The sequence below is a fragment of the Puntigrus tetrazona genome, unplaced genomic scaffold (genome assembly GCF_018831695.1).
Source record: "Puntigrus tetrazona isolate hp1 unplaced genomic scaffold, ASM1883169v1 S000000472, whole genome shotgun sequence".
Lineage (NCBI taxonomy): Eukaryota > Metazoa > Chordata > Actinopteri > Cypriniformes > Cyprinidae > Puntigrus > Puntigrus tetrazona.
The window spans coordinates 1385453-1400135 of NW_025048114.1; the positions used below are offsets into that span (position 1 = coordinate 1385453).

The 14683-nt window shown below is 51.9% G+C and overlaps 30 non-coding genes across 30 annotated transcripts; all 30 read left to right on the forward strand.

Annotated features, from left to right (window-relative positions):
- Nucleotides 1-408: 408 nt before the first annotated feature.
- trnat-agu lies at nucleotides 409-482 on the forward strand. The gene has a single exon. It is a non-coding gene; the product is annotated as a tRNA-Thr (tRNA).
- A 390-nt stretch (nucleotides 483-872) lies between these two features.
- On the forward strand, nucleotides 873-947 carry trnat-cgu. The gene has a single exon. It is a non-coding gene; the product is annotated as a tRNA-Thr (tRNA).
- Nucleotides 948-1319: 372 nt separating this feature from the next.
- On the forward strand, nucleotides 1320-1393 carry trnat-ugu. Its single transcript has one exon. It is a non-coding gene; the product is annotated as a tRNA-Thr (tRNA).
- Nucleotides 1394-1828: 435 nt separating this feature from the next.
- trnar-ucu lies at nucleotides 1829-1918 on the forward strand. The gene is given in 2 exon segments: nucleotides 1829-1865; nucleotides 1883-1918. It is a non-coding gene; the product is annotated as a tRNA-Arg (tRNA).
- Nucleotides 1919-2134: 216 nt separating this feature from the next.
- trnat-agu lies at nucleotides 2135-2208 on the forward strand. The gene has a single exon. It is a non-coding gene; the product is annotated as a tRNA-Thr (tRNA).
- An 841-nt stretch (nucleotides 2209-3049) lies between these two features.
- trnat-ugu lies at nucleotides 3050-3123 on the forward strand. The gene has a single exon. It is a non-coding gene; the product is annotated as a tRNA-Thr (tRNA).
- Nucleotides 3124-3560: 437 nt separating this feature from the next.
- On the forward strand, nucleotides 3561-3650 carry trnar-ucu. The gene is given in 2 exon segments: nucleotides 3561-3597; nucleotides 3615-3650. It is a non-coding gene; the product is annotated as a tRNA-Arg (tRNA).
- A 219-nt stretch (nucleotides 3651-3869) lies between these two features.
- trnat-agu lies at nucleotides 3870-3943 on the forward strand. Its single transcript has one exon. It is a non-coding gene; the product is annotated as a tRNA-Thr (tRNA).
- A 389-nt stretch (nucleotides 3944-4332) lies between these two features.
- trnat-cgu lies at nucleotides 4333-4406 on the forward strand. The gene has a single exon. It is a non-coding gene; the product is annotated as a tRNA-Thr (tRNA).
- A 371-nt stretch (nucleotides 4407-4777) lies between these two features.
- On the forward strand, nucleotides 4778-4851 carry trnat-ugu. Its single transcript has one exon. It is a non-coding gene; the product is annotated as a tRNA-Thr (tRNA).
- Nucleotides 4852-5294: 443 nt separating this feature from the next.
- On the forward strand, nucleotides 5295-5385 carry trnar-ucu. Its single transcript is given in 2 exon segments — nucleotides 5295-5331; nucleotides 5349-5385. It is a non-coding gene; the product is annotated as a tRNA-Arg (tRNA).
- A 217-nt stretch (nucleotides 5386-5602) lies between these two features.
- trnat-agu lies at nucleotides 5603-5676 on the forward strand. The gene has a single exon. It is a non-coding gene; the product is annotated as a tRNA-Thr (tRNA).
- A 388-nt stretch (nucleotides 5677-6064) lies between these two features.
- trnat-cgu lies at nucleotides 6065-6138 on the forward strand. The gene has a single exon. It is a non-coding gene; the product is annotated as a tRNA-Thr (tRNA).
- Nucleotides 6139-6514: 376 nt separating this feature from the next.
- trnat-ugu lies at nucleotides 6515-6589 on the forward strand. Its single transcript has one exon. It is a non-coding gene; the product is annotated as a tRNA-Thr (tRNA).
- Nucleotides 6590-7027: 438 nt separating this feature from the next.
- On the forward strand, nucleotides 7028-7117 carry trnar-ucu. The gene is given in 2 exon segments: nucleotides 7028-7064; nucleotides 7082-7117. It is a non-coding gene; the product is annotated as a tRNA-Arg (tRNA).
- A 218-nt stretch (nucleotides 7118-7335) lies between these two features.
- Nucleotides 7336-7410, forward strand: trnat-agu. The gene has a single exon. It is a non-coding gene; the product is annotated as a tRNA-Thr (tRNA).
- A 391-nt stretch (nucleotides 7411-7801) lies between these two features.
- On the forward strand, nucleotides 7802-7875 carry trnal-cag. Its single transcript has one exon. It is a non-coding gene; the product is annotated as a tRNA-Leu (tRNA).
- Nucleotides 7876-8249: 374 nt separating this feature from the next.
- On the forward strand, nucleotides 8250-8323 carry trnat-ugu. The gene has a single exon. It is a non-coding gene; the product is annotated as a tRNA-Thr (tRNA).
- Nucleotides 8324-9069: 746 nt separating this feature from the next.
- trnat-agu lies at nucleotides 9070-9143 on the forward strand. The gene has a single exon. It is a non-coding gene; the product is annotated as a tRNA-Thr (tRNA).
- Nucleotides 9144-9529: 386 nt separating this feature from the next.
- trnat-cgu lies at nucleotides 9530-9603 on the forward strand. Its single transcript has one exon. It is a non-coding gene; the product is annotated as a tRNA-Thr (tRNA).
- Nucleotides 9604-9972: 369 nt separating this feature from the next.
- On the forward strand, nucleotides 9973-10046 carry trnat-ugu. The gene has a single exon. It is a non-coding gene; the product is annotated as a tRNA-Thr (tRNA).
- Nucleotides 10047-10480: 434 nt separating this feature from the next.
- trnar-ucu lies at nucleotides 10481-10570 on the forward strand. Its single transcript is given in 2 exon segments — nucleotides 10481-10517; nucleotides 10535-10570. It is a non-coding gene; the product is annotated as a tRNA-Arg (tRNA).
- A 219-nt stretch (nucleotides 10571-10789) lies between these two features.
- trnat-agu lies at nucleotides 10790-10863 on the forward strand. Its single transcript has one exon. It is a non-coding gene; the product is annotated as a tRNA-Thr (tRNA).
- Nucleotides 10864-11255: 392 nt separating this feature from the next.
- On the forward strand, nucleotides 11256-11329 carry trnat-cgu. The gene has a single exon. It is a non-coding gene; the product is annotated as a tRNA-Thr (tRNA).
- Nucleotides 11330-11700: 371 nt separating this feature from the next.
- On the forward strand, nucleotides 11701-11773 carry trnat-ugu. Its single transcript has one exon. It is a non-coding gene; the product is annotated as a tRNA-Thr (tRNA).
- A 435-nt stretch (nucleotides 11774-12208) lies between these two features.
- trnar-ucu lies at nucleotides 12209-12298 on the forward strand. The gene is given in 2 exon segments: nucleotides 12209-12245; nucleotides 12263-12298. It is a non-coding gene; the product is annotated as a tRNA-Arg (tRNA).
- A 217-nt stretch (nucleotides 12299-12515) lies between these two features.
- On the forward strand, nucleotides 12516-12588 carry trnat-agu. The gene has a single exon. It is a non-coding gene; the product is annotated as a tRNA-Thr (tRNA).
- An 839-nt stretch (nucleotides 12589-13427) lies between these two features.
- trnat-ugu lies at nucleotides 13428-13500 on the forward strand. Its single transcript has one exon. It is a non-coding gene; the product is annotated as a tRNA-Thr (tRNA).
- Nucleotides 13501-13930: 430 nt separating this feature from the next.
- trnar-ucu lies at nucleotides 13931-14020 on the forward strand. The gene is given in 2 exon segments: nucleotides 13931-13967; nucleotides 13985-14020. It is a non-coding gene; the product is annotated as a tRNA-Arg (tRNA).
- Nucleotides 14021-14237: 217 nt separating this feature from the next.
- trnat-agu lies at nucleotides 14238-14311 on the forward strand. The gene has a single exon. It is a non-coding gene; the product is annotated as a tRNA-Thr (tRNA).
- The last annotated feature ends 372 nt before the right edge of the window (nucleotides 14312-14683 follow it).

The following is a 14683-nucleotide window of genomic DNA, read 5'->3' on the forward strand; positions in this document are numbered from 1 at the left end:
TGTGATCCCGCCCCCCACATAAACTCATAATCTCAGGGTCTACACTTTTGCACCTCAACGCACTACCTCACTTTAACTTAATTTAATTTTCCAACAAGTGCCTTGTCTGTATGTTTAATGTCTGTCTGTTTAATGTTGCACTATTTATATTTTAGATATTTTAGATATTTTACCATTATTTTATTATACTTTAGTTTTTTTATTCTTTTATCTTTATTCTTTTATTCTGCATGATTGCAAGGTCAGAAGGGAAGGAATTTCATCTGTGCTGTATGTTGTACATAGAGCATATTTGACAATAAAGTTGACTTGACTTGACTTGACTTGACAAGCTGTGAAGTAGGAGCTGCAATTCCGTTTCCAAACCATCCTTTCTGACTTCGCAACATTGCTCAGCACAAGCCCACAGGCGCTGTGGCTTAGTTGGTTAAAGCACCTGTCTAGTAAACAGGAGATCCTGGGTTCGAATCCCAGCAGTGCCTTCCTTGTTCACTCATCTGTCGCTGGTCAGGATTCAACCTTCAGCTCCCTTTTCCAAGATAGCGCGACCTTCTGATGCACCACAGCAAAGAGGTGCCGTGGCTTGTCAACCTTCCTATCTTGAGATTCTGGGTTGGCCAGGGCAGCATGTAGTTTCACCAGGGTGAATCCATGTCTACGACCGGGTGCCGTGACTTAGCTGGATAAAGCACCTGTCTGGTCAACGGAGATCCTGAGTACAAATCCCATCGGAGTCTCGGGCAGGGTTGTAGAATCGTCTTCGAGAGTGTGGCTTTAATTTCCAAAAGCGGAACAGCAGGCAGTTTCTCCTGTGTGCCACCCACCAGTTGCTGACAAAGCACACTGGCTGGGCAAACGCACAGCTCTGCAAGGGTGCCGTGGCTTAGTTAGGTCAAAGCGCCTGTTTCGTAAACAGGAGATCCTGGGTTCACATCCCAGCGGTACCTTTATTGGGGTGGTAGCATCACGTTGGAGAGCGTGGCTTTTCTTTCCTGAAGCTGAGTGCAAATGGGTGGGAGTTTCAGTAGGCCATTTCACCAGTGTGCCGCTTATCAACTGCTGCCAAAAAACACTGGCCAGGGACGAATGCATGACTGCAGCAGGGAGCTGTGGCTTGGAAAACGGAGTTCTTGGCTTGAAATTCCAGCGGTGCCTTTGGTGGGGCTGGAGCACCATCAAAGAAAGTGTGGCTTTTCTTTCCTGAAGTGAAATGCAAACGACGGTAGCAAAGAGGCCGGGGCAACAGGCAGTTGCTCCATTGCGCCACCCTCAGCTGCTAACAAACAATACTAGCCAAGGCAAAGTGCCAGAAGAAGCGAGGTGCCGTGGCTTAGCTGGTCAAAGCGCCTGTCTTGTAAACAGGAGATCCTGGGTTCGAATCCCAGCGGTGCCTGCAGGGGGCTCTAGCAATCACCTTAGGCAGTGTGGCTTTTCTTTCCTGAAACGGAATGCAAACGGCGGGAGTTTCAGTAGGCCGATTCACCAGTGCGCCACTCATCAGCTGCTGCAAAAACACTGGCCAGGGCGAATGGGTGATAGCAGGAGGATAGGGTGGCTTGTGAAGAGGCACAAATCCCAGCTGAGCCTTTCTGCATTCTGAAAGCCCTCACAAGCGAGAATTCAGTATCGCTGGAGCAATGGACTTCTACTCTGACAGATGAGGAGATTCACAGGTTGTGGCTATATCAAGGATAGCGGGCATGCAAATGAGGTGCCATGGCTTAGCTGGTCAAAGTGCCTGTCTTGTAAAAAGCTGAAATCAAGCGACCTTGCTTTCAGTAGGCTGCTTTGCTAAAACCTTCACATGGCGCGGCGAGCCGTGACAACAGGCTCTGTGGCGCAATGGATAGCGCATTGGACTTCTAGACTGCCACATGAGGTGATTCAAAGGTTGTGGGTTCGAGTCCCACCAGAGTCGTTTCATTTGCCTTTCTTAAGGCCGCTCGCCAACAAACACCGAGACTTCCTGACCACCCTGATTCAGCTGTCATGAAAACATTGCTCTGTGGCCTCTGTTTCGACAGGAAGGCGACCTCACATCGATTGGACCGAGACAAGCTGTGAAGTAGGAGCTGCAATTCCGCTTCCAAACCATCCTTTCTGACTTCGCAACATTGCTCAGCACAAGCCCACAGGCGCTGTGGCTTAGTTGGTTAAAGCGCCTGTCTAGTAAACAGGAGATCCTGGGTTCGAATCCCAGCAGTGCCTTCCTTGTTCACTCATCTGTCGCTGGTCAGGATTCAACCTTCAGCTCCTTTTCCAAGATAGCGTGATCTTCTGATGCACCACAGCAAAGAGGTGCCGTGGCTTGTCAACCTTCCTATCTTGAGATTCTGGGTTGGCCAGGGCAGCATGTAGTTTCACCAGGGTGAATCCATGTCTCACGACCGGGTGCCGTGACTTAGCTGGATAAAGCACCTGTCTGGTCAACGGGAGGTCCTGAGTACAAATCCCATCGGAGTCTCGGGCAGGGTTGTAGAATCGTCTTCGAGAGTGTGGCTTTAATTTCCAAAAGCGGAACAGCAGGCAGTTTCTCCTGTGTGCCACCCACCAGTTGCTGACAAAGCACACTGGCCGGGCAAACGCACAGCTCTGCAAGGGTGCCGTGGCTTAGTTGGTCAAAGCGCCTGTTTCTGTAAACAGGAGATCCTGGGTTCAAATCCCAGCGGTACCTTTATTGGGGTGGTAGCATCACGTTGGAGAGCGTGGCTTTTCTTTCCTGAAGCTGAGTGCAAATGGGTGGGAGTTTCAGTAGGCCATTTCACCAGTGTGCCGCTTATCAACTGCTGCCAAAAAACACTGGCCAGGGACGAATGCATGACTGCAGCAGGGAGCTGTGGCTTGGAAAACGGAGTTCTTGGCTTCAAATTCCCAGCGGTGCCTTTGGTGGGGCTGGAGCACCATCAAAGAAAGTGTGGCTTTTCTTTCCTGAAGTGAAATGCAAACGACGGTAGCAAAAGAGGGCCGGGGCAACAGGCAGTTGCTCCATTGCGCCATCCTCAGCTGCTAACAAACAATACTAGCCAAGGCAAAGTGCCAGAAGAAGCGAGGTGCCGTGGCTTAGCTGGTCAAAGCGCCTGTCTTGTAAACAGGAGATCCTGGGTTCGAATCCCAGCGGTGCCTGCAGGGGGCTCTAGCAATCACCTTAGGCAGTGTGGCTTTTCTTTCCTGAAACGGAATGCAAACGGCGGGAGTTTCAGTAGGTCGATTCACCAGTGCGCCACTCATCAGCTGCTGCAAAAAAACACTGGCCAGGCGAATGGGTGATAGCAGGAGGATAGGGTGGCTTGTGAAGAGGCACAAATCCCAGCTGAGCCTTTCTGCATTCTGAAAGCCCTCACAAGCGAGAATTCAGTATCGCTGGAGCAATGGACTTCTACTCTGACAGATGAGGAGATTCACAGGTTGTGGCTATATCAAGGATAGCGCGGCATGCAAATGAGGTGCCATGGCTTAGCTGGTCAAAGTGCCTGTCTTGTAAAAAGCTGAAATCAAGCGACCTTGCTTTCAGTAGGCTGCTTTGCTAAAACCTTCACATGGCTCGGCGAGCCGTGACAACAGGCTCTGTGGCGCAATGGATCGCGCATTGGACTTCTAGACTGCCACATGAGGTGATTCAAAGGTTGTGGGTTCGAGTCCCACCAGAGTCGTTTCATTTTGCCTTTCTTAAGGCCGCCGGCCAACAAACACCGAGACTTCCTGACCACCCTGATTCAGCTGTCATGAAAACATTGCTCTGTGGCCTCTGTTTCGGACAGGAAGGCGACCTCACATCGATTGGACCGAGACAAGCTGTGAAGTAGGAGCTGCAATTCCGCTTTCCAAACCATCCTTTCTGACTTCGCAACATTGCTCAGCACAAGCCCACAGGCGCTGTGGCTTAGTTGGTTAAAGCGCCTGTCTAGTAAACAGGAGATCCTGGGTTCGAATCCCAGCAGTGCCTTCCTTGTTCACTCATCTGTCGCTGGTCAGGATTCAACCTTCAGCTCCTTTTCCAAGATAGCGCGACCTTCTGATGCACCACAGCAAAGAGGTGCCGTGGCTTGTCAACCTTCCTATCTTGAGATTCTGGGTTGGCCAGGGCAGCATGTAGTTTCACCAGGGTGAATCCATGTCTACGACCGGTGCCGTGACTTAGCTGGATAAAGCACCTGTCTGGTCAACGGGAGGTCCTGAGTACAAATCCCATCGGAGTCTCGGGCAGGGTTGTAGAATCGTCTTGAGAGTGTGGCTTTAATTTCCAAAAGCGGAACAGCAGGCAGTTTCTCCTGTGTGCCACCCACCAGTTGCTGACAAAGCACACTGGCCGGGGCAAACGCACAGCTCTGCAAGGGTGCCGTGGCTTAGTTGGTCAAAGCGCCTGTTTCGTAAACAGGAGATCCTGGGTTCAAATCCCAGCGGTACCTTTATTGGGGTGGTAGCATCACGTTGAGAGCGTGGCTTTTCTTTCCTGAAGCTGAGTGCAAATGGGTGGGAGTTTCAGTAGGCCATTTCACCAGTGTGCCGCTTATCAACTGCTGCCAAAAACACTGGCCAGGGACGAATGCATGACTGCAGCAGGAGCTGTGGCTTGGAAACGGAGTTCTTGGCTTCAAATTCCAGCGGTGCCTTTGGTGGGGCTGGAGCACCATCAAAGAAAGTGTGGCTTTTCTTTCCTGAAGTGAAATGCAAACGACGGTAGCAAAAAGAGGGCCGGGGCAACAGGCAGTTGCTCCATTGCGCCACCCTCAGCTGCTAACAAACAATACTAGCCAAGGCAAAGTGCCAGAAGAAGCGAGGTGCCGTGGCTTAGCTGGTCAAAGCGCCTGTCTTGTAAACAGGAGATCCTGGGTTCGAATCCCAGCGGTGCCTGCAGGGGGCTCTAGCAATCACCTTAGGCAGTGTGGCTTTTCTTTCACCTGAAACGGAATGCAAACGGCGGGAGTTTCAGTAGGCCGATTCACCAGTGCGCCACCTCATCAGCTGCTGCAAAAACACTGGCCAGGGCGAATGGGTGATAGCAGGAGGATAGGGTGGCTTGTGAAGAGGCACAAATCCCAGCTGAGCCTTTCTGCATTCTGAAAGCCCTCACAAGCGAGAATTCAGTATCGCTGGAGCAATGGACTTCTACTCTGACAGATGAGGAGATTCACAGGTTGTGGCTATATCAAGGATAGCGCGGCATGCAAATGAGGTGCCATGGCTTAGCTGGTCAAAGTGCCTGTCTTGTAAAAAGCTGAAATCAAGCGACCTTGCTTTCAGTAGGCTGCTTTGCTAAAACCTTCATATGCATGGCTCGGCGAGCCGTGACAACAGGCTCTGTGGCGCAATGGATAGCGCATTGGACTTCTAGACTGCCACATGAGGTGATTCAAAGGTTGTGGGTTCTGAGTCCCACCAGAGTCGTTTCATTTTGCCTTTCTTAAGGCCGCCGCCAACAAACACCGAGACTTCCTGACCACCCTGATTCAGCTGTCATGAAAACATTGCTCTGTGGCCTCTGTTTCGGACAGGAAGGCGACCTCACATCGATTGGACCGAGACAAGCTGTGAAGTAGGAGCTGCAATTCCGTTTCCAAACCATCCTTTCTGACTTCGCAACATTGCTCAGCACAAGCCCACAGGCGCTGTGGCTTAGTTGGTTAAAGCGCCTGTCTAGTAAACAGGAGATCCTGGGTTCGAATCCCAGCAGTGCCTTCCTTGTTCACTCATCTGTCGCTGGTCAGGATTCAACCCTTCAGCTCCCTTTTCCAAGATAGCGACCTTCTGATGCACCACAGCAAAGAGGTGCCGTGGCTTGTCAACCTTCCTATCTTGAGATTCTGGGTTGGCCAGGGCAGCATGTAGTTTCACCAGGGTGAATCCATGTCTCACGACCGGGTGCCGTGACTTAGCTGGATAAAGCACCTGTCTGGTCAACGGGAGGTCCTGAGTACAAATCCCATCGGAGTCTCGGGCAGGGTTGTAGAATCGCTTCTCTCTAGAGTGTTTAAATTTCCAAAGCGGAACAGCAGGCAGTTTCTCCTGTGTGCCACCCACAGTTGCTGACAAAGCACACTGGCCGGGCAACGCACAGCTCTGCAAGGGTGCCGTGGCTTAGTTGGTCAAAGCGCCTGTTTCGTAAACAGGAGATCCTGGGTTCAAATCCCAGCGGTACCTTTTTATTGGGGTGGTAGCATCACGTTGGAGAGCGTGGCTTTTCTTTCCTGAAGCTGAGTGCAAATGGGTGGGAGTTTCAGTAGGCCATTTCACCAGTGTGCCGCTTATCAACTGCTGCCAAAAACACTGGCCAGGGACGATGCATGACTGCAGCAGGGAGCTGTGGCTTGGAAAACGGAGTTCTTGGCTTCAAAATTCCAGCGGTGCCTTTGGTGGGGCTGGAGCACCATCAAAGAAAGTGTGGCTTTTCTTTCCTGAAGTGAAATGCAAACGACGGTAGCAAAAAGAGGGCGGGGCAACAGGCAGTTGCTCCATTGCGCCACCCCTCAGCTGCTAACAAACAATACTAGCCAAGGCAAAGTGCCAGAAGAAGCGAGGTGCCGTGGCTTAGCTGAATCAAAGCGCCTGTCTTGTAAACAGGAGATCCTGGGTTCGAATCCCAGCGGTGCCTGCAGGGGGCTCTAGCAATCACCTTAGGCAGTGTGGCTTTTCTTTCCTGAAGCGGAATGCAAACGGCGGGGAGTTTCAGTAGGCCGATTCACCAGTGCGCCACTCATCAGCTGCTGCAAAAAAACACTGGCCAGGGCGAATGGGTGATAGCAGGAGGATAGGGTGGCTTGTGAAGAGGCACAAATCCCAGCTGAGCCTTTCTGCATTCTGAAAGCCCTCACAAGCGAGAATTCAGTATCGCTGGAGCAATGGACTTCTACTCTGACAGATGAGGAGATTCACAGGTTGTGGCTATATCAAGGATAGCGCGGCATGCAAATGAGGTGCCATGGCTTAGCTGGTCAAAGTGCCTGTCTTGTAAAAGCTGAAATCAAGCGACCTTGCTTTCAGTAGGCTGCTTTGCTAAAACCTTCACATGGCTCGGCGAGCCGTGACAACAGGCTCTGTGGCGCAATGGATAGCGCATTGGACTTCTAGACTGCCACATGAGGTGATTCAAAGGTTGTGGGTTCGAGTCCCACCAGAGTCGTTTCATTTTGCCTTTCTTAAGGCCGCTCGCCAACAAACACCGAGACTTCCTGACCACCCTGATTCAGCTGTCATGAAAACATTGCTCTGTGGCCTCTTTTTCGGACAGGAAGGCGACCTCACATCGATTGGACCGAGACAAGCTGTGAAGTAGGAGCTGCAATTCCGTTTCCAAACCATCCTTTCTGACTTCGCAACATTGCTCAGCACAAGCCCACAGGCGCTGTGGCTTAGTTGGTTAAAGCGCCTGTCTAGTAAACAGGAGATCCTGGGTTCGAATCCCAGCAAGTGCCTTCCTTGTTCACTCATCTGTCGCTGGTCAGGATTCAACCTTCAGCTCCCTTTTCCAAGATAGCGCGACCTTCTGAGGCACCACAGCAAAGAGGTGCCGTGGCTTGTCAACCTTCCTATCTTGAGATTCTGGGTTGGCCAGGGCAGCATGTAGTTTCACCAGGGTGAATCCATGTCTCGACCGGGTGCCGTGACTTAGCTGGATAAAGCACCTGTCTGGTCAACGGGAGGTCCTGAGTACAAATCCCATCGGAGTCTCGGGCAGGGTTGTAGAATCGTCTTCGAGAGTGTGGCTTTAATTTCCAAAAGCGGAACAGCAGGCAGTTTCTCCTGTGTGCCACCCACCAGTTGCTGACAAAGCACACTGGCCGGGGCAACCGCACAGCTCTACAAGGGTGCCGTGGCTTAGTTGGTCAAAGCGCCTGTTTCAGAAACAGGAGATCCTGGGTTCAAATCCCAGCGGTACCCTTTATTGGGGTGGTAGCATCACGTTGGAGCGTGGGCTTTTCTTTCCTGAAGCTGAGTGCAAATGGGTGGGAGTTTCAGTAGGCCATTTCACCAGTGTGCCGCTTATCAACTGCTGCCAAAAAACACTGGCCAGGGACGAATGCATGACTGCAGCAGGGAGCTGTGGCTTGAAAACGGAGTTCTTGGCTTCAAATTCCAGCGGTGCCTTTGGTGGGGCTGGAGCACCATCAAAGAAAGTGTGGCTTTTCTTTCCTGAAGTGAAATGCAAACGACGGTAGCAAAGAGGGGCCGGGGCAACAGGCAGTTGCTCCATTGCGCCACCCCTCAGCTGCTAACAAACAATACTAGCCAAGGCAAAGTGCCAGAAGAAGCGAGGTGCCGTGGCTTAGCTGGTCAAAGCGCCTGTCTTGTAAACAGGAGATCCTGGGTTCGAATCCCAGCGGTGCCTGCAGGGGGGCCTAGCAATCACCTTAGGCAGTGTGGCTTTTTTCCTGAAGCGGAATGCAAACGGCGGGAGTTTCAGTAGGCGATTCACCAGTGCGCCACTCATCAGCTGCTGCAAAAAACACTGGCCAGAGGCGAATGGGTGATAGCAGGAGGATAGGGTGGCTTGTGAAGAGGCACAAATCCCAGCTGAGCCTTTCTGCATTCTGAAAGCCCTCACAGCGAGAATTCAGTATCGCTGGAGCAATGGACTTCTACTCTGACAGATGAGGAGATTCACAGGTTGTGGCTATATCAAGGATAGCGCGGCATGCAAATGAGGTGCCATGGCTTAGCTGGTCAAAGTGCCTGTCTTGTAAAAAGCTGAAATCAAGCGACCTTGCTTTCAGTAGGCTGCTTTGCTAAAACCTTCACATGGCTCGTGAGCCGTGACAACAGGCTCTGTGGCGCGCAATGGATAGCGCATTGGACTTCTAGACTGCCACATGAGGTGATTCAAAGGTTGTGGGTTCAGAGTCCCACCAGAGTCGTTTCATTTTGCCTTTCTTAAGGCCGCTCGGCCAACAAACACCGAGACTTCCTGACCACCCTGATTCAGCTGTCATGAAAACATTGCTCTGTGGCCTCTGTTTCGGACAGGAAGCGACCTCACATCGATTGGACCGAGACAAGCTGTGAAGTAGGAGCTGCAATTCCGTTTCCAAACCATCCTTTTTCTGACTTCGCAACATTGCTCAGCACAAGCCCACAGGCGCTGTGGCTTAGTTGGTTAAAGCGCCTGTCTAGTAAACAGGAGATCCTGGGTTCGAATCCCAGCAGTGCCTTCCTTGTTCACTCATCTGTCGCTGGTCAGGATTCAACCTTCAGCCTTTTTTCAAGATAGCGCGACCTTCTGATGCACCACAGCAAAGAGGTGCCGTGGCTTGTCAACCTTCCTATCTTGAGATTCTGGGTTGGCCAGGCAGCATGTAGTTTCACCAGGGTGAATCCATGTCACGACCGGGTGCCGTGACTTAGCTGGATAAAGCACCTGTCTGGTCAACGGGAGGTCCTGAGTACAAATCCCATCGGAGTCTCGGGCAGGGTTGTAGAATCGTCTTAGAGAGTGTGGCTTTAATTTCCAAAAGCGGAACAGCAGGCAGTTTCTCCTGTGTGCCACCACCAGTTGCTGACAAAGCACACTGGCCGGGCAAACGCACAGCTCTGCAAGGGTGCCGTGGCTTAGTTGGTCAAAGCGCCTGTTTCGTAAACAGGAGATCCTGGGTTCAAATCCCAGCGGTACCTTTATTGGGGTGGTAGCATCACGTTGGAGAGCGTGGCTTTTCTTTCCTGAAGCTGAGTGCAAATGGGTGGGAGTTTCAGTAGGCCATTTCACCAGTGTGCCGCTTATCAACTGCTGCCAAAAACACTGGCCAGGACGAATGCATGACTGCAGCAGGGAGCTGTGGCTTGGAAAACGGAGTTCTTGGCTTGAAATTCCAGCGGTGCCTTTGGTGGGGCTGGAGCACCATCAAAGAAAGTGTGGCTTTCTTTCCTGAAGTGAAATGCAAGCGACGGTAGCAAAAGAGGGCGGGGCAACAGGCAGTTGCTCCATTGCGCCACCTCAGCTGCTAACAAACAATACTAGCCAAGGCAAAGTGCCAGAAGAAGCGAGGTGCCGTGGCTTAGCTGGTCAAAGCGCCTGTCTTGTAAACAGGAGATCCTGGGTTCGAATCCCAGCGGTGCCTGCAGGGGCTCTAGCAATCACCTTAGGCAGTGTGGCTTTTCTTTCCTGAAACGGAATGCAAGCGGCGGGAGTTTCAGTAGGCCGATTCACCAGTGCGCCACTCATCAGCTGCTGCAAAAAACACTGGCCAGGGCGAATGGGTGATAGCAGGAGGATAGGGTGGCTTGTGAAGAGGCACAAATCCCAGCTGAGCCTTTCTGCATTCTGAAAGCCCTCACAAGCGAGAATTCAGTATCGCTGGAGCAATGGACTTCTACTCTGACAGATGAGGAGATTCACAGGTTGTGGCTATATCAAGGATAGCGCGGCATGCAAATGAGGTGCCATGGCTTAGCTGGTCAAAGTGCCTGTCTTGTAAAGCTGAAATCAAGCGACCTTGCTTTCAGTAGGCTGCTTTGCTAAAACCTTCACATGGCTCGGCGAGCCGTGACAACAGGCTCTGTGGCGCAATGGATAGCGCATTGGACTTCTAGACTGCCACATGAGGTGATTCAAAGGTTGTGGGTTCGAGTCCCACCAGAGTCGTTTCATTTTGCCTTTCTTAAGGCCGCTCGGCCAACAAACACCGAGACTTCCTGACCACCTGATTCAGCTGTCATGAAAACATTGCTCTGTGGCCTCTGTTTCGGACAGGAAGCGACTTCTCACATCGATTGGACCGAGACAAGCTGTGAAGTAGGAGCTGCAATTCCGCTTCCAAACCATCCTTTCTGACTTCGCAACATTGCTCAGCACAAGCCCACAGGCGCTGTGGCTTAGTTGGTTAAAGCGCCTGTCTAGTAAACAGGAGATCCTGGGTTCGAATCCCAGCAGTGCCTTCCTTGTTCACTCATCTGTCGCTGGTCAGGATTCAACCTTCAGCTCCCTTTCCAAGATAGCGCGACCTTCTGATGCACCACAGCAAAGAGGTGCCGTGGCTTGTCAACCTTCCTATCTTGAGATTCTGGGTTGGCCAGGCAGCATGTAGTTTCACCAGGGTGAATCCATGTCTGGCGACCGGGTGCCGTGACTTAGCTGGATAAAGCACCTGTCTGGTCAACGGGAGGTCCTGAGTACAAATCCCATCGGAGTCTCGGGCAGGGTTGTAGAATCGCTCTTGAGAGTGTGGCTTTAATTTCCAAAAGCGGAACAGCAGGCAGTTTCTCCTGTGTGCCACCCACCAGTTGCTGACAAAGCACACTGGCCGGGCAAACGCGCACAGCTCTGCAAGGGTGCCGTGGCTTAGTTGGTCAAAGCGCCTGTTTCGTAAACAGGAGATCCTGGGTTCAAATCCCAGCGGTACCTTTATTGGGGTGGTAGCATCACGTTGGAGAGCGTGGCTTTTCTTTCCTGAAGCTGAGTGCAAATGGGTGGGAGTTTCAGTAGGCCATTTCACCAGTGTGCCGCTTATCAACTGCTGCCAAAAACACTGGCCAGGGGCGAATGCATGACTGCAGCAGGAGCTGTGGCTTGGAAAACGGAGTTCTTGGCTTCAAATTCCAGCGGTGCCTTTTGTGGGGCTGGAGCACCATCAAAGAAAGTGTGGCTTTTCTTCCTGAAGTGAAATGCAAACGACGGTAGCAAAAGAGGGCCGGGGCAACAGGCAGTTGCTCCATTGCGCCACCCTCAGCTGCTAACAAACAATACTAGCCAAGGCAAAGTGCCAGAAGAAGCGAGGTGCCGTGGCTTAGCTGGTCAAAGCGCCTGTCTTGTAAACAGGAGATCCTGGGTTGAATCCCAGCGGTGCCTGCAGGGGCTCTAGCAATCACCTTAGGCAGTGTGGCTTTTCTTTCCTGAAACGGAATGCAAGCGCGGGAGTTTCAGTAGGCCGATTCACCAGTGCGCCACTCATCAGCTGCTGCAAAAAACACTGGCCAGGCGAATGGGTGATAGCAGGAGGATAGGGTGGCTTGTGAAGAGGCACAAATCCCAGCTGAGCCTTTCTGCATTCTGAAAGCCCTCACAAGCGAGAATTCAGTATCGCTGGAGCAATGGACTTCTACTCTGACAGATGAGGAGATTCACAGGTTGTGGCTATATCAAGGATAGCGCGGCATGCAAATGAGGTGCCATGGCTTAGCTGGTCAAAGTGCCTGTCTTGTAAAAAGCTGAAATCAAGCGACCTTGCTTTCAGTAGGCTGCTTTGCTAAAACCTTCACATGGCTCGCGCGAGCCGTGACAACAGGCTCTGTGGCGCAATGGATAGCGCATTGGACTTCTAGACTGCCACATGAGGTGATTCAAAGGTTGTGGGTTCGAGTCCCACCAGAGTCGCTTCATTTGCCTTTCTTAAGGCCGCTCGCCAACAAACACCGAGACTTCCTGACCACCCTGATTCAGCTGTCATGAAAACATTGCTCTGTGGCCTCTGTTTCGGACAGGAAGGCGACCTCACATCGATTGGACCGAGACAAGCTGTGAAGTAGGAGCTGCAATTCCGTTTCCAAACCATCCTTTCTGACTTCGCAACATTGCTCAGCACAAGCCCACAGGCGCTGTGGCTTAGTTGGTTAAAGCGCCTGTCTAGTAAACAGGAGATCCTGGGTTGAATCCCAGCAGTGCCTTCCTTGTTCACTCATCTGTCGCTGGTCAGGATTCAACCTTCAGCTCCCTTTTCCAAGATAGCGCGACCTTCTGATGCACCACAGCAAAGAGGTGCCGTGGCTTGTCAACCTTCCTATCTTGAGATTCTGGGTTGGCCAGGGCAGCATGTAGTTTCACCAGGGTGAATCCATGTTCACGACCGGGTGCCGTGACTTAGCTGGATAAAGCACCTGTCTGGTCAACGGGAGGTCCTGAGTACAAATCCATCGGAGTCTCGGCAGGGTTGTAGAATCGTCTTGAGAGAGTGTGGCTTTAATTTCCAAAAGCGGAACAGCAGGCAGTTTCTCCTGTGTGCCACCCACCAGTTGCTGACAAAGCACACTGGCCGGGCAAACGCACAGCTCTGCAAGGGTGCCGTGGCTTAGTTGGTCAAAGCGCCTGTTTCAGTAAACAGGAGATCCTGGGTTCAAATCCCAGCGGTACCTTTATTGGGGTGGTAGCATCACGTTGGAGAGCGTGGCTTTTCTTTCCTGAAGCTGAGTGCAAATGGGTGGGAGTTTCAGTAGGCCATTTCACCAGTGTGCCGCTTATCAACTGCTGCCAAAAACACTGGCCAGGGACGAATGCATGACTGCAGCAGGGAGCTGTGGCTTGGAAAACGGAGTTCTTGGCTTCAAATTCCAGCGGTGCCTTTGGTGGGGCTGGAGCACCATCAAAGAAAGTGTGGCTTTTCTTTCCTGGAAGTGAAATGCAAACGACGGTAGCAAAAAGAGGCCGGGGCAACAGGCAGTTGCTCCATTGCGCCACCCTCAGCTGCTAACAAACAATACTAGCCAAGGCAAAGTGCCAGAAGAAGCGAGGTGCCGTGGCTTAGCTGGTCAAAGCGCCTGTCTTGTAAACAGGAGATCCTGGGTTGAATCCCAGCGGTGCCTGCAGGGGCTCTAGCAATCACCTTAGGCAGTGTGGCTTTTCTTTCCTGAAACGGAATGCAAACGGCGGGAGTTTCAGTAGGCGATTCACCAGTGCGCCACTCATCAGCTGCTGCAAAAACACTGGCCAGGGCGAATGGGTGATAGCAGGAGGATAGGGTGGCTTGTGAAGAGGCACAAATCCCAGCTGAGCCTTTCTGCATTCTGAAAGCCCTCACAAGAGAATTCAGTATCGCTGGAGCAATGGACTTCTACTCTGACAGATGAGGAGATTCACAGGTTGTGGCTATATCAAGGATAGCGCGGCATGCAAATGAGGTGCCATGGCTTAGCTGGTCAAAGTGCCTGTCTTGTAAAAGCTGAAATCAAGCGACCTTGCTTTCAGTAGGCTGCTTTGCTAAAACCTTCACATGGCTCGCGAGCCGTGACAACAGGCTCTGTGGCGCAATGGATAGCGCATTGGACTTCTAGACTGCCACATGAGGTGATTCAAAGGTTGTGGGTTCGAGTCCCACCAGAGTCGTTTCATTTGCCTTTCTTAAGGCCGCTCGGCCAACAAACACCGAGACTTCCTGACCACCCTGATTCAGCTGTCATGAAAACATTGCTCTGTGGCCTCTGTTTCGACAGGAAGGCGACCTCACATCGATTGGACCGAGACAAGCTGTGAAGTAGGAGCTGCAATTCCGTTTCCAAACCATCCTTTCTGACTTCGCAACATTGCTCAGCACAAGCCCACAGGCGCTGTGGCTTAGTTGGTTAAAGCGCCTGTCTAGTAAATAGGAGATCCTGGGTTCGAATCCCAGCAGTGCCTTCCTTGTTCACTCATCTGTCGCTGGTCAGGATTCAACCTTCAGCTCCTTTTCCAAGATAGCGCGACCTTCTGATGCACCACAGCAAAGAGGTGCCGTGGCTTGTCAACCTTCCTATCTTGAGATTCTGGGTTGGCCAGGGCAGCATGTAGTTTCACCAGGGTGAATCCATGTCTACGACCGGGTGCCGTGACTTAGCTGGATAAAGCACCTGTCTGGTCAACGGGAGGTCCTGAGTACAAATCCCATCGGAGTCTCGGGCAGGGTTGTAGAATCGCTTTCGAGAGTGTGGCTTTAATTTCCAAAGCGGAACAGCAGGCAGTTTCTCCTGTGTGCCACCCACCAGTTGCTGACAAAGCACACTGGCCGGGGCA